The 25,195-nt window shown below is 49.1% G+C and overlaps 1 protein-coding gene across 1 annotated transcript in view; it reads left to right on the top strand.

Moving 5' to 3' along the window:
• Positions 1-25,195, top strand: part of LOC144139413 (band 7 protein AGAP004871-like) — a 564,115-nt gene that overhangs the window by 73,476 nt on the left and 465,444 nt on the right. The gene's annotated exons all lie outside the window — the stretch shown is intronic.

The following is a 25,195-nucleotide window of genomic DNA, read 5'->3' as shown; positions in this document are numbered from 1 at the left end:
CACGTCCAAAGCACACATACGGGCGTACAACATAGAGCCAAGACAAGAACGACGTTTTAGAACGCAGTAACAGATTCATTGTAGGGTTTAGCACGCCGTCGCAACGCAGGCGATGAGGCGCGCCGTGGTGGAGGGCTCGGGAATGGGGATCGTTAACGTGCGCCGAAATCTCGTACACACGGGCGTTTTTGCTTTCCGCCTCCATCAGAAAAGCGGCCGCCACGGCCGGGAATCGAACACGCGTTCTCGTGCCACGCAGCACAACGCCTTAGCCACTGAGCCACCGCGGCGGGTCAGAACTCAGTAACAACTGACTCACTTAACCACCTTGGTGATATATAGTGCTGTGTTGGAGTCATCGTAGCGGTCAGACATTGCGCGATTCCGTGTAGTGTATTGGCACTATACTGAAGTGGCAGCCGTTTCGCGCGTAAATACGCCGATTGCAACCCTTGAGCTGGATTCTATTGTAGAAAGGTGGCGGGAAAAAAAAATGAACAAACATTTCTGCCGGGGGTTTTTTGCACTTAGCATCTCAATGTGATTATAGTAATTGCGCTTGAGGTGCCAACGCACGCATTAATCTGTGGATTGTAGTAGAACCCAATCAAGTTGCAGGGAAGGCTCGTAGGGCGTATGAACGCATAGTGACGATTATTTCTTACCCCACTCTCATTTGACACTCATAAAAAGTCCGTCCTTTTGAAAGAAACTAATCTTAGAATTGACGGCTGGGCGCGATTACTCAGTACAATCGTTTTGATTAGACCAGCAGGAAAACCTCATTACGGAGACAGATTTTGCCACATTTTTATCTATATTTCGTTCCCTCTACCGCGGAAAACCTGCTTCGTGCTGTTGATAACGTTGGCTAAACATATGCGCCCTCACTATTAAAGACAGATGGCAACCGGATACTACAGCGCCGATAGATCCAGAGCACGCGAAATAATCCCGCAGCTCCACCAAACCTCGGAAACACCGCACGTTGCGTGGCGCTCGCTGCTTTGCTAAGGGAGAGAAAAAAAAAAAAACATGAGACATCTCTTTCTCTTTTTTTTCTCTCTCTCTCTATCTCCCGTTATTCTCATTAAGACGGGTATCTTCTCGACCGCGTTTCTCCTAGCCTGCATTGAATGCGAGCCAGCAGCACACAGCGGGGGCGCAAATACAACGCCGCCAAGTCGCGAGAAGTGGAGGAGGTCGCGCGAACCTCCTTCCTTTCTAAGACATTTCCTCACCCTCCCTTCCCACTGTGCCTCTCTGCAGTAAATGGCGGTATTCCACGGGGGGTAAAGGAAGGGTGGAAAGAGAGGGAACACCCAAGGAAATGTCGAATCAATAAAGATTCATCGCCGCACGTGCGAATTCTCCTTTCCTCCGGCTCGCGTTTCAGCCGTTGTTTTCCGGCCTGTGTCCGCGCAGTATACTTCTTCTGCATACATACAACACGCATGCCAACATTCGTGCGCGAATACATTTATTCATTGCGTGTCGAGTAGATGCGGCTACCCTCCTCCCTTTCCTCCTCTTCCTCGAAACCCTTTTCTCCCGGTGCCGCTTGGGCGTCCTTTCGTTCTCCCGTCGCTTCACTGATCATGGGGCGGCCGACTCGGCGTGGGCCGCTCGGAATCTTTATAAATGACGTCACGCGTCAGGGCCGAAGCAAGGTGGAGGGAGGCGGGGGGAAAAATGGGAGGGCAAAAGAGCCAGTAAGATTTATGGCCGTCAGTCGTCTTCCACCGTCACCCCTAGCGCCTTCTTCCTCCGGAGAAACCCTTCCTGGACGTCTTCGCGTCAACCGCACCACTGGAGGGTAGGGGTGGGGGAGATGGGGAGGTCCGTCGCCGTGCCGCGACAACTTCACGTCCTCCATTTACCCGTCCTTTTTTTATCACCCTCGCAGCTCCAGATTACATCTTGCCGGCCGTTTCAAGAATGCCTCGGCTAGTTAAGGCCGTGCCGTTACTCTGCCCGGCTAGGGAGGCGAGAGTTATTTTTCTCGGCCGAACAATAGCTGGGCTCGATGGACGCCGAGCCAAGCGCGTTCCTGCAAGGAGGCGTGTCCGCGCGAGCGAACGCATGCGTGCGAGCGCTCGTCTTTTTCTTTTCATAAGTGGCAACAAATTGTCGCGGCTCGTACGACGTCGCCCACAGCTTACCAACCAGGGTTTAAAAAAAAACACGAAAGATAGCGAGGGTGCAATTGGGAACATTTTGGTGGGGAAAAAGAAATAGCCGATGGAAGGAAGATCCGGCGAGATAGTTGAAGAAAGTTGTGCCCGCCGCTCCCTACAAACTTTGTGGGACAAAAAATATAAAACAATCTTAAAGGAACTCTACAACTCCTCTTTCAACTTTTTTTCCAACGTACTCAGCGTACTCAACAAGCGCGACCAGTACTTAGGATAAGGTGTCATGAAGTACCCCAACCGCGCATACTGCTCTATAGATATACGTCCATCAGATAACTTATAAACTTGCTCCAAACATATTTCTCTTTCTCGTTCTGGACCTTGTTTTTGCGCTTGATTGACGTCATTCGAGCTGCGTCGGGGCCATTGGCCGGCTTCCTTTCAGTGGCTGCAACGAACGCATTCGATAGTCATTTAAAGAAAATATCGACCAAAGCAAGGCAGAAACTGGGAAGCGTACTTGCTGCGACGATCAAATCACGCAGTGCCGCTCCGTACTGGCGATAACTACAGCTTTCGCAATCCTTTCCGGCAGGAAGTAAGGGCCCGGCCGGTTCCTTTAAACCCTATTAAACGAGAATACAGTGGCCCAGATTCAAAGTGTTGTTAGCACGTAAGGCATCGTAAGAGAAGTCGGTGATTAGCCGTAGCGTTCGCCCTCATCTCGCTTTTCGCAGCGAAACAACCCTGGTTGGGCCCCGGCCAATAAAAAGCTGCTCTTGCAATATCTTACGCGCGAACATCTTTGTGAATCGGGGGCACTATGTTTAGCCATTTAGTGGCGCCCATTGTTCGTTATCAACCGAACATCATCGGGAGGTCCGGGGGGCGACTTATGATCTCGGGCGTGCTTTGCGAACTTCCCAAAGCAGAAGTGAAGGCTGAGCGTTAATTCTATTGGATTGTAGGTAGAACTGGAGGGGCGTTGCAGAACTCAGACGAAAAAAAAAAAAAAAAAACACTCGTCCGTAGCAACTGTTCGCAACTGGATGGCGCCTAATGGTGACTTCACGCTTCAACGGCTCTTTTTGCTGCGTGTGGGCAGTACTGGAACTGGAGGCAGCGGCCAACAATGAATCGGTGTTGTGTAATAACCTAAACACGGGGTCCTAAAAATGTGGTGGCGTATATGCCTGCTTCACTTCATGCGACGTCGAAAGACGACAGCATTTCTGTCACCTCCCGTAACGCCGCTTTACTGCCTCCCCTTTCCCTTCATTCTCCCCTTCCCTACTCCCCCTCCTAGCTCTGACTGCACTCCCTCCCCCCTTTCCCCTAACCCTCTATCTTAAGCTCTCTCTTGTTTTACCCGCCGCGGTGGCTCAGTGGCTAAGGCGTTGCGCTGCTGAGCACGAGGTCGCGGGTTCGATTCCCGGCCGCGGCGGCCGCTTTTCTGATGGAGGCGAAAAGCAAAAACGCCCGTGTGTTCGAGATTTCGGCGCACGATAAAGATCCCCAGGTGGTCAAAATTAATCCGGAGCCCTCCACTACTGCGCGCCTCATCGCCTGCGTTGCGTCGGCGCGTTAAACCCCACAATCAATCAATCAATCAACAGACGCGGACCGATACCGCCAGACGCACGGACAGACACAGACGGACAGACACTGGCACAGACACAGACAGACACACAGACAACAGTTTAGCTAACCCGAGAAAAATCTATCGTCTATAAAAACCCCAGAAAGTGTTGTAAAGCCTTGAAACACCTGACATACATGTGAAACGCTCATCGAACATTGTCAATTATAGCTATGAAAATACTTGTGTCACATGGCTCGCGTACAGCTATAGATGTAGAGGGGTACGTATACACGTGGGGGGTTATTGTGGCCAATGCGCTAACTCAACGTCCAAACAAGTTTCAATGGTTCTCATGGCATCTCTGCACGCCAAACTCCCCGTATTTTTTTTGAGCGCTGCAAACCTCTATGAATATAGTTTTTCACATTGCGTTTGCGACTTTAACCTGATCGTACGTAGAATTTTGCTACCTCCCCCCCCCCCCCCCCCCCCCCAGAATTCAGATTTGTTTAAATGCACAATTCAAAAAAACTTTGCAATGTGCTAAAGGCATCTGATCCATTTTACGTATTTTGGAAAATGTTGAATATCTATTACGTTCGTTCATTCGCAGTGTTCTTTTTATATTTTGGCTGTAAACCTTTCTGCAAGCAGTATTTACTGATAACAGTTCGCATTCCGCTTGAGCATACCATTTTTGTTATCTGTATATTAAAGAAATTCGCTTTATTATCGACGCACCGGCAAGTAAATTAAAGTGAGTGGTCATTTTTTAAGCATTTCTGAACTGAAACAAAGTCGAGGGACAAGAAGAAATTGAACATTTTGGTGAGTTAAGCAGAAACTAGTACCTAATACATTAACTGGCAGAAGGCTAACGCAATTCCTTCGGTCACTGGAAGGGTGTAAAGTAAAATAAAAGAGGGAAAAAATTGAAGCTTTCGAGAGAGGCGAGAACAATAAAGCCTAGCAAAACAACTTCGAAGAACAACCGAAGTTTGCTCCGGGCAATCGGGAGGTCTTTGTTGCCTTGTACATCCTTGACCGCGGTTTCATCTCTGCGTAACAAACCTTTTTCGGGCCATTAATTTTATCGGTGTCCCACGTAGAGCTTTACTTTTGGCTTGTTCGGCCGTGTACCGAGCGTACGAAAATAAACTGTCCCGTACTGCTGCGGTGGCCATAAATCTTTCCTAAAGGTGGCCGCCGAAGCCGAACCGTTACCTGGGGGCTTTTGTTCATGAAGACGGGGAGAAAAATTCCCGCCGGCGTGGCTTGATTGAGGAGGGAAATAAAAACTTATCGAGTGAGCCAGGTCGCTGTCGCTTAAGCTAAATGAAGCAGTTGAACGGAGGGATTCAGCACTATATTGGTGTTCGGTCAACGTCTAAGAAATTGGGCCAAGCCACGCATCTAGATTTTACACTAAAAGAAAGGCTTAGCTGAGTGGTGGTCAAGCTTGGTTCGGTAAGTTCGTTTACCCGCCGCGGTGGCTCAGTGGCTACGGTGCTGTGCTGCTGAGCCGAAAGACGCGGGTTCGGTTCCCGGCCGTGGCGGCCGCTTTTCTGATGGAGGCTAAAAGCGAAAATGCCCGTGTGTTCGAGACTTCGGCGCACGTTAAAGATCCCCAGGTGGTGAAAATTCATCCGGAGCCCTCCATTACGCGCTCCTCATCGCCTGTGTAGAGTGGGCGCATCAAACCCCACAATCAATCAATCGGTAAGTTTTTTGCGTTGCATATGAAGTAAATCCGCGGTGCCGGTGAAGTGACTAAGACATTCTGCTGCGAGCAGTGGCGTTAAAGTTTCGGTTCCCAGCCGAATTAAAAGGAAATTACTCGTATTAGCGTACTTCGCTTAAGCTCCGTCCAAAAGGGATTGAATTCGTTCAGCGGGTGTACCGGTATTTTTTTTTTTGTTGTTGTTGTTGTTCTCGGCGAACGAGACTGATGGCGGTAAAACAAGCGCGGCATGTCGAAAAGTTCGGTTACCTATCCGTGCTTCTGTTCTCCTGACGCGCACGGCACGAAGCCAGGAGGCTCGTGAGAGAGCAGCACCAGCCTTATCGCTCAGGAAGCCGACAGCAGTTGTGGTGGCAGGTCGAAATCAACCCCCTCGTATTATCCCCCATGCCCACACTCTTCCCTACCCAACCTAGTGTCAGAGGGAAAGATGCGTACATGACAACTGTCATGAGCGGAAGTACGCATTTGAGTTTCGCACCAAGTCCTTCAAAAAACAGGCAGGTCGACAAAAAATAAACATAACGCTCTCGTTTTTGCGTGCTGGTATGTCACGACGCTAACGGAAGTTGAACAGACAATGATAGGGGAGACTAATCTAAGCCTATAGCCATGGCGTACGTTACGCGTGCCGCCAAAATCATAGTCTCTCAAGCTAGCCTAAAAGGGACACTAGCTTCAATCGCGTGTTTTCGTGGCATGGATTGTCATGACAGAAGTGGGTGAATACTTGATTTAATTAAGATCACCCGCAGCAATAAATAAGTACACGTGAATTTCTTGCCGTGAAAGGTGCCGCCGTAGCCACATCGTGCCCCTCATTCCTCTTCAGAGGGCAACAGCCGCTCACTTTCTGCGTGTCGTGTTACGGGGGGCAAACTGCAAGCATCGTCAGTTACCTCCTTTCAGGTCACTTCTGTGATTAACGATTTTTGCTTGTACGTTCGTTTGCGGTGTTGGTTAGGGGGGTGTTCGGACGCGCGCGACTTTCATGCTGCAGTGGTTTTTCATGCCATGAGAAACCACTAGCGACATCTATGTGCTTTTCATAATAGGGGGCCTGAATACGGAATATATAAGCTGCTTTCACTGGTGGCACGGTTTATGCGAACATTGCTTAGCGCACAGGTAGCCTTTGGAAGATTTAAAGCAAAACACAACCGCGTAAAAAAGAATTAGAGGGTTATTTTAACTAAACGTTCTCGTCCGATTTTTATGAAAATAAATAACAAGCCAGGTTGCCATTGGCATCAAAGAAAGGCCTGCATCAAGCTAAAGCACAGCAAAAAATAACATATACAAACAGTCCACTTCGCGCTGTCGCGAGCGGCCCCAAATTCAGCAAGGACTGCACATAAATAACATGCTCTTTGGGGCTGTCGGCTCGATCTATGCCAGATCGCCGCCGCCACTCGCACGAGCGGTGTTGCTGGCTCAGGCTATGTAAGCAAGGTCGCTGCTGCCAGTAGCTTCGCGAAATTCGTGCATAGAAAATATTTACGGCGTGTTTTCTTGTTACGCCTTCAGCTGCACGGTTTCAAAACAGTAGGGAAAAACAAGCTGAAAAGAAAGTTCTACGCAAGACGATTTAACTATGAGTGTTATGCACTGCGTGCAATGCCCCACCAGAAAGTTTGTCTGAATTTTTTGTTACGTTTTTCACATTTCATCTTCCTCGCTGTTTCGCACTCCTCACAAGCTACGAGCTGCAGGACGGATTTGCTGAAACCCGTCCCTGATCCGGTGTGCGGTTCTTTATTTTCCTTGCCGCGGGGATGATCAAATATGAAGTTGTACAAAACTCACAATCTCGCAAAGATAGCCGTGCGCGCTTGTCGGATGTAATAACGTTCCGAGCGTGAGAAAATAATAAGGTTTAGTTCGCGCGATCCAACTCCTTCCCGGTACATCCGCCTACACAGCGGCTTCTTTCGCGGGCACAAATTTGAATTTTGAACAGCCCGCGGCGCCATACGAACTGACTCGTTTATACTTGCTCTGTTCTTGTTTTTCATCCTGCCTGCTTGTCTCCTGCGTTTGCAATAAATCCGGGTGGTCAGGGATTGCAGTGAGAGCGCGGACTTCAACGATTCTTTTTTTATTTAGGCAATAGCACTGGCCGTATTTCCTTGTCATTCCTTCCTCATTCACTGTTTCCCGCGTGAACTTTATGTTTTCGTTACCACTTAAGCTATTCTTTTTTTTTTTTTCGAATTGCGCCGTAGTAAGAAAAAGTGACAGGGAAAAACGGGGCAGCTTATTGGGGTTTGGAAAACAGCAGTCTAAGCCCCTCCAGATGCGTACAAACGAGGAAAATTGCCCATTATGCAGCGATTTTCTTTCTTGTCGGTTTTGCGCGGTTTCAACAGAAAATATTTTTGTATTTATTGTGTAACGGCAATCAGCGCAAAAGTTTCAACCCAAGAGATTTCTCGCGCGTCTTCTGAAATCTTCACCGGGGTTCGCTCGCTACTCGGGGTTTCATAAAAAAGAAGGAAAAGATAACACCAAGAAAAACAGAGCGAGATACACCGCTTGGTACTTCGCCAAGAGACAACTAAAGAACTAAACAGTCTAATACTAAAATCGGCGCAGAGAAAACAAACTCAATAAGAAGCGAAGCCCAGGAAGACGGCGCTAAACAATGGCGAGAGAGTTTTTTGCGAGACTGTGAAGATGCGCCTCGAGGTGTGCTTCGACCCGCAACCCTGAGCTCGGAGTTTTCGTGTCCCAAGGGTAACTAAAATAACGAAATTACGCGAAATCTGTTAGTTGGACACACACGCACTGAGACTTCTTAAAGCGTGGTTCCCGTTTTTCTTTACTGAACAGGCTTTCCGAGCAAAGTTACTCATTTGTTGTTTGAGCCACTCTTCAGAAATGAAGTAAATTAGATTGCAAGGAAAACGACGTAAATATTTAAAGGGCCCCTGCAACATTTTTTTCCAACTTCTTTTGAAATCTTAAATGTTTGCAGAACGTAGTCACTAAGCCCACCCAGTACTTAGATTAGGGTGTCCCAAAGTACCTCAGCCAAAAATTACTGCTCTGTGCTCATCAGACAACTTGAAAGTTCGCTCAAATGATTTTTACAGCAAAGCTGTAAATGGCTAGGATCCAGCAGATCGTCTCCGGTCCCAGAGCGATGTAGACAGGAATCGCTAGCGAGCGTAGTGCCACGTTGCGGAGCCAACTTAAATCTCCGGAATCGTAAAACTGCGCGCCACACCCCCGGGGCACGAAAAAAATCATACAAAATTGCAAAGGTCCTAGGGCCTTCATAGAGCATGCGCCGTGATTACCATACCCGCGCTATAATAAATTTCTACCCACGATTCCTGTGTGTTTCGTAGCGTAAGCTACACTGGCCGAGGTTGAGCAGTTTCGCGTGTGCCGTGAAGGGCCGTTCTGCGCAAGCGCGAGGGGCATCGGATTGGATTCGATTCGATTGCATTGGCTTGGCTTGGCTTGGATCGGACTTGGATTGTATTGGATTAAAGTGGATTGTGTTAGATTGTGTTGCGTCATAGCCGCCGCAGACGCACTGGCGCCGGCGCGTGCCCAGGTGTGCGCCTCAATTGCGCAGTAGCGAAGTCTGACGATGCGTCGAAGCAGCTTGCTAGCCGTTTCACGTGGCTCGTGAAGAGGCGTGCTGAGCATGCGCGAGGAGCAGTGACTGGACAGGACTGGACTTTCAGTTAATAACCAGGAACCCCTTGGACTACGACCCAGTCAAACCTCACGTGGAGGCTCGGCACCGCAGCTTTGCTGGCCGTACCTCTTCACGGGGTGGAATGGCTCTGAATTTTTTCTCTCTTAACCAGTCTTGGCGTTCTTGGACGGCCCGAATTCCGTCTCTGAGGTCACGTAGCGGCTGTTGGCCGGTTTTCCTTCAGTTGCAGCAATGAACGCTTTTCGATAGCAACTTTAAAAATAAAGCCACAAAAACAAAGCACAAACGGAAGGCGTATCTGGTGTAACGAGCAAACACGCAGTGCCGCTCCGCGTTGGCGATAACTGTGGCATTCGCCGTGGTTCCAGACGGGAAGGAAAGAGTGAAAGTGTTTATCGAAAGTGTTGTAGGGTCCCTTTAATACCGTCTTTGCAGCGTTCTAACAACTGTACAATCTTTGTAGTTTAAAAAAATGCTTTTTTGGTGTTCATTTCGTTTTTTGTACGATAGGCCGTTCCGGCCTATCAGACACAACAAAAAAGTAAGAGACCAGATAAGAATTACACCGGCAGAAAAAAAAAACAGACAAAATAACAAATCATTTCCAGGCCATTGCGCCACGTGAGGCGAAATAACAGCGCGGCTATAGCGGGAGTGCGATTTTTAAACCACAAAAGGTCACACCCGCAACAGGCGGAACCCAACTCGTTCTCGAACACACGACCCGTGAACTCCTCCATGGCAGCGCTCGTTTGCGCAAGCACGCGCGGCGATGTTTTCGAGCCAGAGAAGGTTCATAAGCTCGCACCACTGGATCAACGCGGTAACGCCGTTTCTCCATGGCACACACACCGTTAATCCGTTCTCGCATATTTCTCGGCGCATTTCACGAAGAGCGCGTACTCGTCGGCGCTCCCGGAACGCCTCTTCTTGCTCGGGCGTCCTCTTCGCTCGCCCTGTTTCGTTGGCACAAGAAGAAACGCGCGGTGCAGTCTCAACGAAGGGTTGCGTGAGCGAAACAGCGGCAAACACGCAGGGTAGTGGGTGAGAGCGAAAGGGGAAGAGAGCCACGCGGCGCCGAGCGGGCGCTGACAGGTAAATAAGTCTGCGCGCCGCCAGGATACACTCCTCTTGGTTGCAAGAGGTATTGCCGACAGCACGTTCAAACTTTCCGCACTCATTATTAGATAAAAACGAGGCACGTGTGCGATAAATTTGTAAGTCAATCTTTTCTTCAATGATACTCATCGTTAATAAGCGGAGAGAGAAACCCTGCGTAGCTGGGTCTGTGCTGGTTTCGGTTTCCATCGCTTTGATCACACGGATTGGAACGGAACGTATAGGTCCTTTGCTTTTATGCACCTCACATGATCGCTGCAGATTCGTGTTTTCGCGGCTGTTAATCTGCTTTGCGTTTCCCACACCTACCTGCCGTACCTATGTTCGCACAGCATGACGTAGCGGTAGAAATAGGATCGTCACAATACGAAGTTCTCAGGCTCCGCCACCCCAACGCGCAAGCCGCCTCTCATTGCTTCCGTAATAAAAATAAACACGTAAACATAAATTTTGTCACGTAATACATGTATGCTACTCATTTCGCTTAGTTACTGCCTGTAAAGGCGCGCAGCGGTATTGATAAATTTACGCCAGTTTGTTGCAATTCAACGGTATTGCAATTGAAATAGCAAAACGTGCGGTCACGAATTAAATAGAAATTGGCAGTAGACGGGTTCAACTGCTAATACCAAATTTGGAACAGTGGTCGCATTGGGTCATACCGACGCCACCTCGGGAACCATTTTCCCTTAGGTTACTTATAAAGATTAAAAATTTCGTTGAAACCGTGTGAAGACACCACCGGTGGTTGCTCGGAGAGAAAGTAGAACAACTTCTGGCGAATCACGCAAGCATATGTAACCAGGGAGTGGGAATGAAATTATTGTCACGATTCATAATGGTTTGAACCATTAAGGCCACTCGCGCGAAGATCTTATTCGCTGAACTTTGAGGAATCTTTTTCGCATCATAGTGGACAACATCTTAATAACGCTGAAATAAGCATAGATAATTCAGTTCCAAAAACAAAGGCGTATTAGGAACTACCTACTGGATGTCATCATCATCATCATCATCACCAGACTATCCACGCCCACTGCAGGGCAAAGGCCTGACCCATTGATCTCCAATTACCCCGGTCCTGTGCTAACTGCGACCAATTTATCCCCACAAATTCTTCATCTCATCTGCCCATCTAACTTCCTGCCGCCCTCTGCCATGCTTGCCTTCTCTAGGGATCCACTCTGTTACCCAATAACCAACGGTTATCTTGCCTTCGCATTACATGCCCTGGCAACGTCCATTTCTTCTTCTTAATTTCTACTAATATCTCCTTAACACGCGTTTGTTCCCTGATCCACTCCACTCTCTTCTTGTCCCTTAATATTACACCTATCATCTTCCGTTCCATTGCTCGCGAATCGTCCTCAATTTAAGTTGAACCCTCTTAGTGAGCCTCCAAGTCTCTGCCCCGTAGGTGAGTACCGGTAATATGCAGCTGTCATACACTTTCTTCTTCAGGGACAATGGTAGGCTGCCATTCATTATCTTAGAATGCCTTCCGTATGCACTCCACCCCATTCGTATCCTTCGAATTATCTCTGCCTCATGGTTGGGATCCGGGGTCCAAACTTGGCCTAAGTAGATATCTCCGCTTACCACTTCTACCGCCTCGCCACCTATCTCAAATCGCTGTGCTGTACCGAGGTTATTGATCATGACTTTAGTTTTCTGCATATTAATTTTCAGGCCCGCGGTAAGCATGCTTTGCAATTCGTCCCCCGACCTATTGAATGTAGTGTAATGTAAACGTGGTCACAACACTTGAGGGGCTTTCCTATTCTTAATACTTTACTGCAGTGCTTTCTCAGCAGCTTAACTATGAAAACTTAGACGTCTGTGGGCTGAAATATCACCAGAAAGAGACGCAGCCTCACCCATTGTTTTAGTTCTAGTCCGTTGACTTTGATTGTGCACAAGTAAGCGAGCATTGCCCCCTTTCTTTCTGAATGGGAAATGTGTGCGTTTGTCGGATGTGGTTGTAGTCTCGGGTTTTTTTATCTTTCTGCGAAAAGTTCTGCCTTATTTGTCACTTAATTGTTACGCCGACGGTCCAGAAAGATTTATAAGCAGCCATTTTTTACTTATCTGGAGTACCATGGCGCCTAATGACAGTGTGAGCATTCCTTGATCAGACTTGCCGCTTGGGTAGCTTATTGGATTACAACTGACGTGTAGTTTCCATAGGTGACTTACCTTGGAGCCTAATGTCTGTGTACGGATTTAATGATCAAGCTTGCCGTGTTTAGTTCTTCGACAGTTAACATAGTTATAACCGACGTGAAGTTTTTCATGCATCTTTACCTGCGTTTTTGAGTCTTGTAAGCTTTCTGGGACCACGGGATCAAGGAATTTGAGTGCTGTCCTATCACCGGTTACGGCTAAAGCTGGGATAGTGAATGTTCGATTCGTGGGACAAGCTAATTGCTGCTATACGCCTTTTTTTTAGTTAATTCCCATGCTCACCTATATCTAGCATACACTTCCAAAGCTCTTTTTTTCGGCTTATTTATTTGTGGTGGGGAACGAGTGTCATTCTCCGACAAGTCGCCTGACTACTTGGCTGTGCACCTGCAAAGCTGCTACTATTGACAGAACATACGCAGTGGCAGTTTTAGAAGCATAACTGGTGTTTATTGAGAGATGATGACTTCTTCCATAGCGTCAGTCCTGATTTAAAATATTTCTGTTCGTTGTTCCCACCGTTATTTGCCTTCTTCTGGAAGCAGTTTAAGCAGTAAGTGCGTTGAATAGCCATTTCAGATGGTCCAGCTAGAGCTTCCTACCGACTGCAGCATGACCAATTCATGCTCAAAACATTATACAACGTGCACGACCTTGAGCCCGACGCTTAGCGCTTTGCTCAATATTCCAGAAGGTAAATATTGTTACGTGGAGGCAGAACCGACAAGGCGACCTATGGGTAAGAATGGTGGAGGGTCTATTTACAGATTATACAATGTGGCCATGGGTCTGACTAGGCCACGTACATATTTCCAAACGCTTCGCTGCGCTGGGCCCTGCAAGGCAATGACAAACCGGAGAGGGCTTGTAACCACGTCGGACCACAGGTCTGGGGACACGGCATCATCGGCTGGTCGCATGTATTCTGGCCTTGGCGGCTCTTGATCGGTGCGTCATGGGCTGGGGACACGGGGCGGGGGACATCTTTGAGCGCTGGTAGCGGTGGGGCTGGGGCTGCCTGGCACAGTTCACGCCCCTTCGATGATTGCGCCGATGCCGATGATGTGCGAAGCTGGGGCCAGGACGGGGATGGGCCCGCACACTACACCAAAATGTTACGTGGCGTAAGAAGTGATGAGGCGAGCCATGGGTGAGAATGATGAAGGGTTCATTTACAGAATAGACAAGGTGGCCATGGGTAAGACCAGGCCAGGCAACGTGATGATGATGGTGATGTGAATGATGTTCCTTGGTGAATGAAGCATACCCAAACAGGCGATCGGCCAAACATCAGGGGTATGACAAAAAATCTTATTTATTTACAGGGTCCTGTAAATACGAAATTTAGAGTGGTTAGAGATCATTTTTTAACGTAAAACCCAAAATTAAAGAGAGAGAGAGAGAGAATTGGGAACACGTAAAACCAATTACATAAGTTGCCAACGGGAAGGAATCCAATCAGAGCGCAAATCGATTAGTTTTCTATGAAGCTGAGAAGAGCGGAGCACACATCCCGTCGGCAGAACCCCGCCTCGGACCCCCCAAGGGAAAGGAGACTCGGCACCGATAATGCAATCCCCAGACTGCGAAGCGGCACCTAAAAAAGGCTGGAATCTGATTCTAGAAAAACGTCGACAAGCCATCAGGTAATGGTCAACGAATTCGTCTTCATATTACAGTAGCGACACAGAGGAGATTGCGTCAGACGGTACCTGTAAAGATACCTGTGTAATTGTGGAACACGGCAGCGGACAGCGGTTAAAATAACCTCAAGGCTACGTGAAGGGCACTAATCTTGTTTTCTGGGAAATTTAAGGTGTTGAACGCCTGCCAGTGATAACAAAACGGGTTCCTGCTGTCCTTGAAGGTTTAGCATTCTACGAGGCCTTGCCGCCGTAATTAACACGGTTGACTGGATTACCTCTACGACTGGCCCAGAGAGCACTATCAGTGCCAGAGAGTCTGCAGCTTCGTTTAAGGAAATCCCTGCATGCCCAGGAACCCAAAGAAGGTTACTTCAGTCAGATGAAGTCCAGTGCACTGCTCCATTGGCGAAGGCGTACCCGAACGGAGCTCCGTCACCTCCGTCATGTAGTGGTAGCGCGGTGAATGAGCGCCGAGCAGGAGAGCTGCTTATGTTCCGGACGACGAAGAGCCGATAGCGAAACTTAACTGGTTTACAGCATGTCGAGATACAGGAACCGTATACAGCACGACACAGAACGATACAGGAAGGGCAGCCCGCTGGCGGTCTTAAATAACTCGAGTGGAGTAACGCCTCGCACTGATGCCGACGACGTTCTGATTCCGCACGCCTACAGTCAACCGGCCTCTATCATGTTGCGCGGCACAAAAAATAACGAAAACACAAACCACATCTTTCTTAGATGTACTGCTCGAATGCTTCTAGAATCAGTGGTGAGGTCCCTAGAAGAGGGCGCATTCTTTGCGAAGAGAAGTTGGGGAAATGCGTCATGCGCGCCACAGCTGCTGCTGGAGTGGGTCACCGACCTCGAGCGCACGCTCGCTGGACAAGCTCCGACAAGCTCCGACAAGGAGGGCGGACTTTGCCGCCACACACGAAAACTTCCCTGCAGTGAACAAACTTGTATGACGCGCGCACAGGGTAGCGGCGCGCTGAATCGTAATAGCACGTAATCATTAGCGAGACCGTGTTGGCCGCCTTGAAAGAAATATCGATAACTTCGTTCTCTACAACCTTTCGATTTTTAGTAGGGCCACAAGGTGCAGTATGTTCTTAGAACTGAAAATAATGCATGTGTCACAGATTGTTTACTGTGCTCGCGATTATATTCAGCGCTTGTGGACAGGGCATTCGCTACTTTGTCTACTCGACTTCAATTGAGGCGAGAATACATTTTCAGGCCGGTACGCGCGGGTGGACTGTGTTTGATGCATCTGTTGAAGAACGAGACTCGAGGTCGTGGCTTGGCTTAGAACCCATTTAATGACACATCTACCTACCTCATCTAGCCAATGATAGGGATAGCATGCTCCCTTTGCTTTCGCCTGCTTTCACCGCAGATCGTTCTATTATTTTCTTTCTTCCTAATGCCTCTCACCCTGTTATTACCGCATTCCTCTACGTTACTTTTGCCAATGCTTTGCCACAGATCCGTTTCATTTTATTTTAGGCACTACCCCGTTTTTTTGAGTTTCTTGAGTAAGGTGTACTCCACAATGTGATTTTGTCGGTTTGTTTATGTGATGACTACTCGCACTTCGTATCACGCAAAAAAAAAAATTAACGAAGATTTATTTTCAGTGCCTTTGTCCGCGCCTGTCTACAGCACTCTTTATCAGGATTCTATGTCTATGACGCATTGGAACATGCTTGTATTAAAAACCTTTTCATTCTTCTTTCTGTTTTCAAATTGCATACATAAATATCACTCTTTATTAAGAACGGTCGGCACAGGAAAAAGCATTTGCGTCATCGGTGAATCGTCGTGTCAGTGATGAGCCAGAAACTCTACCTGTGGGAGATTTCTCTGTAAAAAATTCTGTAGAAGATTTCTTTGAGCTTACTTCGACCGTTCCTTACACTAAAGTACCGGTAAAAGCCCTCCGTCACGCTGGCATGCTGCTTAGAAGCTGTTTATAGTGGACGTGGTCATGAAACAAAAACCCCTCGTATCTGGGGCTAGCGCCGTAAAAGATGCCGCCTGCGCTACATTAGGCACGCTGTAATCCCCTCCTAGTTGTCTGAATTAATTCTTCATGCGGCCTTCTACCTTTTACACGGTGCATTAGGAACGTGGCCCTCCTCAGGTATCCAGTTGCCACGTTCTGCTAGGAGAACCACTACAGTCACACAAAAGGAAAAAAAAAATCCGAGCTTCCGGAATGAAGAATTAGCAAGGCTAGAGAAAGAAGCGAAACCAAACATTACCCACAGAAGCAACAAAAAAAGATTCCCAGGAACCTGGAAGAGCTTTCAGAGTACATTGGTGTTATCTTTCCATGCGAACACAGAATAAAGGCTGCTTCATGTTGCTACAACAGCAGCCTTATCGTGAAATGTTTGCTTCCAGCTACTTTTCCTCCTTTTTTGGGGGTACTGTCGGCATAAATTTGGTTACCACCACAGGCAGGCTGCAAATATTGCATGAACGACGCTCGCATTCCTGCCGACACTCCCGCTGAAATTTTCATCACGCTGCTCTCACTTGCGGTGAATGAGCTTGCATTATAAATCGGGGAGCAAAGAGCTCCAGCGTTCACTGTAGAGCACCCCCTTCAGGTGCGCGCCCCACACATCTGGTCCGTGCCCTCTCGAAGGGCTCTCCTCTTTGCGCCCGTGTGCCGTCCCGCATCGTAATTTCTTTTTTTTTGCCTACGTTCAGTGAAGCTGCCTTAGCCTGCCAACGAAGCAACGCAAAGTATAAATGTGATAAGTCCGAGGCGTATATTATTAGGTGTTCGAACTACTAAGGTTACGTTTTCCCACCCTCATTTTTTAGATTCGAATTTTGGCGCCATATTAAACGCAACCTTAGCCTGCGAAACTCGCTCAGGAGAGAGAGAGAGAGGGGGGGGGTGCTCTTTATTACAGATGATAACGGAGAGAGGTTTGCCGACACGCTACTCTTGAGGGAGAAGGAGAGAGGGAAAAAAGCAGTAGTAATAAGGAGAGTTGTAGAGAAGAAAATTAGGAAGTAAGCTTTAAATATAGCCGTTTCTGGGTATTAAGTTTAAATGCCATTGTATGCTATAACGAGAAGGCTACAGTGTCGTAGATACGCCAGTGTCCTCGAGAGAGAGACAGAGAGAGAGAGAGAGAAAGAGAGAGAGAGAGAGAGAGAGAGAGAGGGGGAGAGAGACAGAGAGAGAGAGAGAGAGAGAGAGAGAGAGAGAGAGAGAAACTTTAATATTTGCAGTAGGTTTAAGAGGTCGGGGTGGCCGCAGGCTCCAGCCTGGGGGCGACTAGAGTAGCTCTCTCCACGAGGGAGAGCTGTGTCCCTAGTCTCTTGCCGACCGACACTGTTCCATGTCGTGCAGCGCTGCACCATATTGACCCAACACTATTTCCTTCCCCCAGCTGCCCTTCGTGCGCTGCTCTAGCCACCGTGTCTCACTCCATGTGGGGCTGCCCTAATGACCTTCCCATCCAAAACGAGTGACGAGCAGTGGGAGGGGGCGCTGGGTAGCTCGGATCCAGTGATCCAAATCTCCCTGGTGAACCGAGCCACCACTGTCGCCGTTAGGCTCATGCCACCGGCCACCCCGCCCTCTTAACTGCCTTGTACAATAAAGTTTCTCTCTCTCTCTCCCTAGGTCAGATCTACCCAGCACCCCCTCCCACTGCTCGTCGGAGGAAATTAGAGGGAAAGGTCGTTAGGGCAGCCCCGCATGGAGTGGGGTACAGTGGAGCGTGTGCCACAGGCAGGACAATTAGGGGAGGGGTAAAGGGAGGGGTGCATGTGGTGAAGTACCGCTCGGCAAGGGAGAGCCTGAGTCTGGAGGAGTCGCCATGTGCTTTCCTGCGCGTGGGTGAGCTGAGAATGGGCAGGGGATATTTGCGGCTGGCGAGGCGTAATGACTGACAGTGTCGTGGTAAGTTGTCAGAGTGCCCCTGGTAGATCAGGCCCAATGGTAGGGAACGAGGCTGGGGCCCGCTCGGATTGTAAGTCCTCGAGCGAAGACGTGGGCTGCCTCATTTCCCCCGAGGCCAGCATGAGCCGGGGTCCAAATTAGTTCTACCAGCGAGGTTGGGGAGTTTTGAGCCAGAGTTTTGAGGGCGAGTGGCGAAATAAGGCCACGAGCGAAATTTCGAACGGCCGCTTTTGAATCTGAGATTATAATCGCGGGGGTTGGCCTGTGTGACAGCGCTAGCGCTATTGCCGCCGCCGCCGCCTCTCCGGGATGAGGGATGTTCACCGTGAGGGAGTCGATAGGAGGGGTGTCGGGCCTGTTGATCACGGCTATCGCATATGCGTCATGGTGGCGGTATTCAGCAGCGTCCGCGTCGTAGATATCTGGGCGGATTGGAAGACGCCTCTCCAGTGCCCGTGCCCTCTGTGTTCTTCGGCCCACGTTATATGTTGGATGCATATTGCGGGGTAGTGGCCGAACTATGAGTGGAGCAGGGGTGGTATTCGGATTGGGGGCTTTCCCGTCTAATCCTGTCGGGATGTAAGGCCAAGGCTGTCAAGAATGTGTAATCCTGTAGGGGTAGTCGCTAGACGGGCTATTTGAGCAGAAAGGTGTGCTTCTACTAGTTCTTCTGCCGTGTTGTGGACCCCTAGATGTTCGAATCTGGGAGTGGATGTGTGCAGGGGCAGTTGCAACGCCGCTTTGTCAGCTTTTCCAATGAGGCAGTTGATTCTTTTTAAGTTCAGTAGCCCTGACGTGAAAGTACGGAAGAGAGTACGTGATCCTGCTCACGGCGAAGGCTTGGATCAAGCGTATCCTCTCATTTTCTCGTAAGCCCTTACGCCGAGTAGCTATATGGCTTATAAGTCCGATAGTCTGTGTGACGGGCTTGTTAAGTTGGGTGAGGACTTATGTGTTTGCCCTATTTTGTTGCATGAGCAGTCCGAGAATCTTTAGAGGGTGTACCTCTGGGATCGAGTGATTATCAATCGAGATTCTAATATTGTGTGGTGTTTTAGGGCCACGTTTTGGTGACATGATTATAGTTCCAATTTGGTAGGTGAACAGGACAGTCCAGCAGTTTGGCTTCATCCGTGACTGTCTGGACTCCAAGTTCTCGAGATACTCAAGTAACGCCGATAGGGCTGTTCGCTGAGAAGAGGGAGAGGGCCATGGTTCCATGTAGCAGGCCCAGTGTTAATGTTTCGAGGTGGAGGCGTTCAATTTTCTGCTACAAATGTCACCTGTATTCGTCATAAGCAGAGCATCTTAACAATACGTGTTCGACCGTTTCAGGTAAGCCACAGTTGTCACAATATGGGCTTGAAGTCTGTCCTATCCGAAGAAGGCAGGCGTTTGTAAAAGCTGCGTCTTTGAACCAAAGTCTCCAGTCGGACAGGTGTTTGTTATGGCAGCCTAGTTCTCATGTATGGGTCTATGAGATGTAAAAACTTATTATGGTGCTCCGAAAGGGACCATAAACGGTTACGTTCCGTCAGAGCTAGTGCCTTAGTCGTAGACGAGGCATCATGTTTGGTGAAAAAAAGCTCCCTTGAGTTTCTCATTTGTCAGCCCTAGTGGGCAGCCTCATCCGCTTTCTGGTTTCCCATGATGCCACTATGGCCTGGGAGCCAGTGGAAGGCTTCACGATGATTAGGCACGTATGCGAGATTATTTAGATATTCATATCAAGCCGGACGTGTTCGTGAAAGCTCAAACAGCTAGCGCGTTGCAGGCTTTGAAGAGCTGCTGTTGAGTCGCAGAAAACGGTCCAGTGTGTGTCGGGGGCTGGCGAAGAATGTGTCGGATAGCTTCTTTAATTCCATATAGCTCCGACGACGAGGACGTTGTCGGCCACTCAAGCCGATATGGCAATGCTTTGCCAGCTGATGGTATAAAAATTCCTAAGGAACTGCTCGCAAATGTTGCCGATGCGTCTGTAATATGTGTCTTTTCAGAGTAAAATCTGTCAATACGTGCAAGCGTCATCTGCAGTAGGCCAATTTGAGGCATGCGCTTTTCAGAATCACTTCAAAGTATTAATCATTTTATCCCGAGGGGCGCCAGTGTCTAGGACTGGAAGCTCCGTGGCATGGCCTTCGGTGCTTGAGTTGGAGTTGACGCGTTAATAGTTTTTATTGTTTGTCCAAAACTAAAATTATCCTTTTGGGCTCTTGCATCTAACCTGTGCCTAAAATATATGCGGAGCATTTCTTGAAGCCGCAGCACGTCTAAGGGGAGGCAACCAGCTTCTACAATTGTCCCAAAATACGTCGAGCCTTTACGGAGTTCGAGGCACTTTTTCGAGGCAGTTATTTCTCGCCGCTTCCAGCTGCCTTTTGCTTGTAGGTGGCAGTTGCTGCAGGACAGGGAGGCTGTACCGCAAAACGCCATCAACATACGCCTTTAACAGCAAAGCCATGGAGTGAAAATCGCTGCCCCAGAGGGTGCCAGCAAGAATTCCCATAATTTGTGAAGCTGCTGAAATTCGCATCTGTAGCCTCTTCACTTCCGGGGCCCACGAGAAGTTTCTGTTCAATATTACACCAAGAACCTCTGTGTCCGTACGTAACCTATAAGCAGGACCCCGCACCGCCGATTAAAAGATACCTATTCATGCATTTGCGGGGGAACGCCATTGCAACGTTTTTTTTTTCTGACAAAAAACATGAAGTCCTTTAGGAATTAGGTATGCATTTTTGTGCGTCTTATAAAACCTATATAGCGTTACCCTACGGTATCTTGATGCACTCCAAATGCAGATGTTGTCGGCGTAGAGAGCGTTCTTGACGCCGCGAGTGAGAACTCGCTTCAGGTGTGTGAGTGTGAGCTTGACTAGTAAGGGGCTTTACTCATTTTTTTATTTCATAATATGGCATTAGGCCTTCTGCGGTGCACATAAAGAGCTTTCGTCCTCCAAGGTAGTTCAAAATCTATGCGCATAATCTTCCTCTGAGTCCAAGTGAAATAATGGGTGCTAGGATTGCGTCATGATAAACTGCGTCGAATGCTGACCTAATGTCTAAAAACACTGCAATTTGTTTATGGCCATAATTTAGTCGTTTTTCTACACGTGATACAAGGGTAATGCTGTTGTCAATGGCCGATCAGTTCTGCCTAAATTGATTGAGTTTCACTGGATAAGCTTTTGTACTTTCCATGCATCAAGTGACCCTTTTGAAAATCATGTTTTATATTAATTTCCTAACGCAACAAAGCAAGGCTATCGGGCCAAAAAGGTCATAACGTGTCGGTGCTTTCCCAGGCTTTGAGAACGTATATGGAAAGTACTCTTGTTGGTGGCAAATACGCCAAATAATCGCGGAATTTTACACTGATGTGCATGAGAAGAGAAAAATCTGCCTTGATTTGTCTGGTACCGCCATGCATGGTTTCACCATGGCTACAGTTTTTTGCTTTGTCAGCTTGACGCCGAGGCACCACGTATTCACATAGGTGGCATGGCGGAGCTACATATAAGACTCGGAAATACTTCAAGGGCACCGGGGCATCTGAAACACGTTTCAAATCCTTTATGTTGATACTATGCCACAAGCATCTGGGCGAGGTATTGCCGACATATATAGGCAAGGCTCGCAGACTACGCACACAGAGATTTGCCCTGGTATTCTGAGTCCTTCCTCCACTCAAGCCTCCCGTAGAGGAGATCCTTGAAATCGATTTTTCCATGCATAAGCATTGCGGAATCCTCCCCTCAGCCGAGTGGAGTTAGAAGATGGTGGAGGAGGGATTCAGAATACGGAGTTTAGACTCGCTAAAAAGGCTGCTGCTTGTTTACTTCATGTTCTTTATACTTCAAGGACCCACCATCGTTTATGCCACTTCTTGACAAGCTTTATAATGAGACGGACCACTTCCTGAAGTGTAAGCATGCAGTATGAACGTAAGCATAGGAGCGGCCGGCCGCATTCCCACTGCATCCCATGAGCGGCAGGAATAGTGCGGAATTAAGTTTCCGCCGCTTGGCCACCGCTTGGCCGCCGCTTGTTGGGAACAGCTCACCGGGGGCCGAATTCTCTAAAAAACGGGCGTCGCTTTGAAACGACGGGGTAGCGCCAGTGAAATGTATGTGTTCTGGGGTTGGGGCCGTCGCTTTGAGGTGCTCAGAGTGAAGAAAAGCTGCAAGAAAAGCACTGGGGCAAGGACGAGAAGCGACACCCACTGCCCTGTGTCGTTTCACGTGTCGCTTCTCGTCCTTGCCCCAGTGCTTTTCTTGCAGCTTTTCTTCACGCTGAGCACCTCAAAGCGACGGCCCCAGCCCCAGAACACATACATTTCACTGGCGCTACCCCGTCGTTTCAAAGCGACGGCCCGTCGTTTTGGAGAATAGGGCCCCGGGAGATATACTGCTGGAGACGATGAAGCGATAATGCTACCAGTCATGACGCTCTTTGTTGACCCTGGATGTGGGCGCGCAGCTGCCAAAGAATACTCACAGGGGAAACGATACTGAGGAGAGGTTCTGATATCCCTTTTTAGAGCGAAAGCTCTACTACGGTGCATTTTTCAGGTCATTCATTGCATGGCAAGTGACCCTCAGTAGCTGGCGCTCAAGATGCGCTTTTCTTTCTTATCACTTCGCCCGGTCGCAGCCTCGCCGATTAGGTATCACATCATTACGCGTGGGTGAAACGGCTGCTTCGCCGGCCCTTGATCGCTGAGCACCGGCTGGGCCGCCTGTGCGTGCACTTCAGCGCAAGCGAACCACGTGACTAGGTACGTCGCCGGCGCCTGGCCCCTCAGTCCCGCCATCGATGGCGCGCTGGCAAGGCCGTCTGTGCGTGCCCTTCAAGGCTAGCGAGAGGATGAATCCAATCGTGCAGTTGATATAGCTAGACGGCAGGCTGCGAAATCTCAAGCAAAGGCGAAATGTCGCGAAACACTTCATGCAAAGTCTAAGTTTAGGAGTCTTAAACCTACAGGCCATTTTGTGATGCCGCTCTCGCCATGTCAGGGCGTCCACGGCGTCCATTACCTTCCCCATTTTCTTATGCTACGCTTCGCCTTTTGCGCCGCTACTTCCGTTCAAACAGCAGCTCATCGAGCACGCCGGGTCATGTAAACACTGAAGAAACCAACGGATACCGCGAAATTTGTTGGAAACCAGCCATACTCGCCTTATCAGGCGCTAATTTTGTTTAGAGCCATAGCTCTGTAGAAACGCCGTAAAATTGTTCTGTGGAATTTCGCAGATTTAGCTGCCCTAGCTCTAATAAATCAAGCAACAGTGTCTATGAAGCTCAGAGTGGGAAGAAACGGTCCTCCATGAAAGAAAGCCTAGGAGAAGACCCAGTGGCCCCCGGCGCATTGGGAGCAGAGTGGACAAAGTCACAGGGACTTTTCATGCTCTCAGGAGGTCACCGGCCTAGCAACGGCAGCGTAGGCCGGCCCACCAAGGCCCTACTTCACTGCGCGGCACAGCCGATATCCAATTGTCGCCAGGCGACGACGAAGAAAACGACAGTGGCGCGAGCGAAGGAAGAGGTGACGCGTGTGCGGAGAATTCAAGTAAAAAAGTGGCAAATCTCTTCCACGCATCCTGGGGATGCCCCGTTATATGGCCCCCGGAGAACGCCCACGAACCCAACACACTAGAGACATGGGAGGCAACCCTGGCCAACTCCGCCCTCGGGACTCAGCGAGAGCTGATCCGGAGAGCGAAGATCGGGGCAGCTGAAACTGGGGCCCTGGAAAGAGGGCTCCACTCACTTCTCTAGCCCCACCTTACCCTTCCCTCCTCCCCTTTCCCATCAATAAAGTTTACTGACTGACTGACTGATGGCGACCTCCAAAACTGGCGGAGCGGCTTCACAAAACTTAGGGCCGAATTTTAAAACCTTCCTTACCTTACCCCATTTCCTCACTTTACTGAAGGAGCCCTTCATGCTCCCTTACCGTCAGCCGACCTAGCAGCGCTGATCCTCATTTTTAAAGCCTCCCTCAACCTCCCTTGACAAAGGGCGCCCTTACTCCCGTCAAGAAAGCCATTCGCGCACATGGGTGCGAGGGTACGCGCAATTTGTTCTTATTATGTGCCTTTATTAGCCGTGATAGGCATGCCATTTATCGTGTACCGGTTATACGGGCATATATATTTATACGGGCATATATGTTTATTGTTTGCTTATGGCGCTGTTCTTAAAACAAGTTGTAGCGGTCGGTTTGGTGATGAGGCAAATCTAGTTGGTCAAACAAGTTGGTGGTGAGTGAAATCTAGTCAAACAAGTTGGTGGTGAGTCAAATCTTGTCTGGCAACAGTCTCGCGTTGATTTTTGTCAACATCGCATTTAGCGTCGAAACGTGCGAGTCAGCGTTTTGTACGAGCGCAGCGCCAGTATAACCATGCCCGGGAAAGTGGATTACACTGAAAAAAAAAAAAGAACTCCAAGAACTGGTGCGCAAATACAAAAATTTGTAGAGCGCAAGAAGAGCAACGCCGTGTCGCTGCAAGCGAAACCTAAAGTGTGGAAGCGGCATTGCGACGAATACAACAGCATGCCCAACATGCGCCCGCGGAATGTAAAACAACTCCGCGACATTAGCGTTTCCTCTTCGTTGCGTTTGGCAGCCGCACGTACTTTGGGAACAGGCGCAAGCACACCGCCTGCGTAACTTCCCAGAACAGATTGCTGACCGCGGGCTGCGAAACGTTGACGAGGTCGCCGACCACCGTCAACCGTCAAAAGAAGTTCCACATGCGTGAAAGTAGGTGTAAGTGCGGTGAAAAATTATGCTAGGGACCGTTATCACCGCTTATTTAAAAGCGGCGATCAGATATCTGCCGCGAACCATACGCTGACCGGCCGCGAGGCTCGCTGGTCCGACCGGTCATCGCGGCGCGCGGTGCGCCGAGCGGCCGACACATGACGCTACCTGCGCGGAAGCATCGAAATAGGCTGCGGCAGATGTCTTGGTCACCGATCGCTCAAACGGCAATTATAGCTGAAATAAACTTCCACATGCGAGAAAGGGGATGATAGTGTCGTGAAAAGTTGCGTTAGGGATTGTCATTCGCAGTTGCCAAGATAGTGGCGATCAAATATCCGCCACGATGCTAATCCTAAAGTTCCCAACACCCTAACCGACTCGAGCAACGCAAGCCGGTTATGGGCTCTAGGGAACTC

This window comes from Haemaphysalis longicornis, unplaced genomic scaffold (genome assembly GCF_048455015.1).
Source record: "Haemaphysalis longicornis isolate Haplotype H1 unplaced genomic scaffold, Haemaphysalis longicornis Haplotype H1 scaffold_1, whole genome shotgun sequence".
NCBI lineage: Eukaryota > Metazoa > Arthropoda > Arachnida > Ixodida > Ixodidae > Haemaphysalis > Haemaphysalis longicornis.
This window is presented reverse-complemented; position numbering and strand designations above follow the sequence as displayed.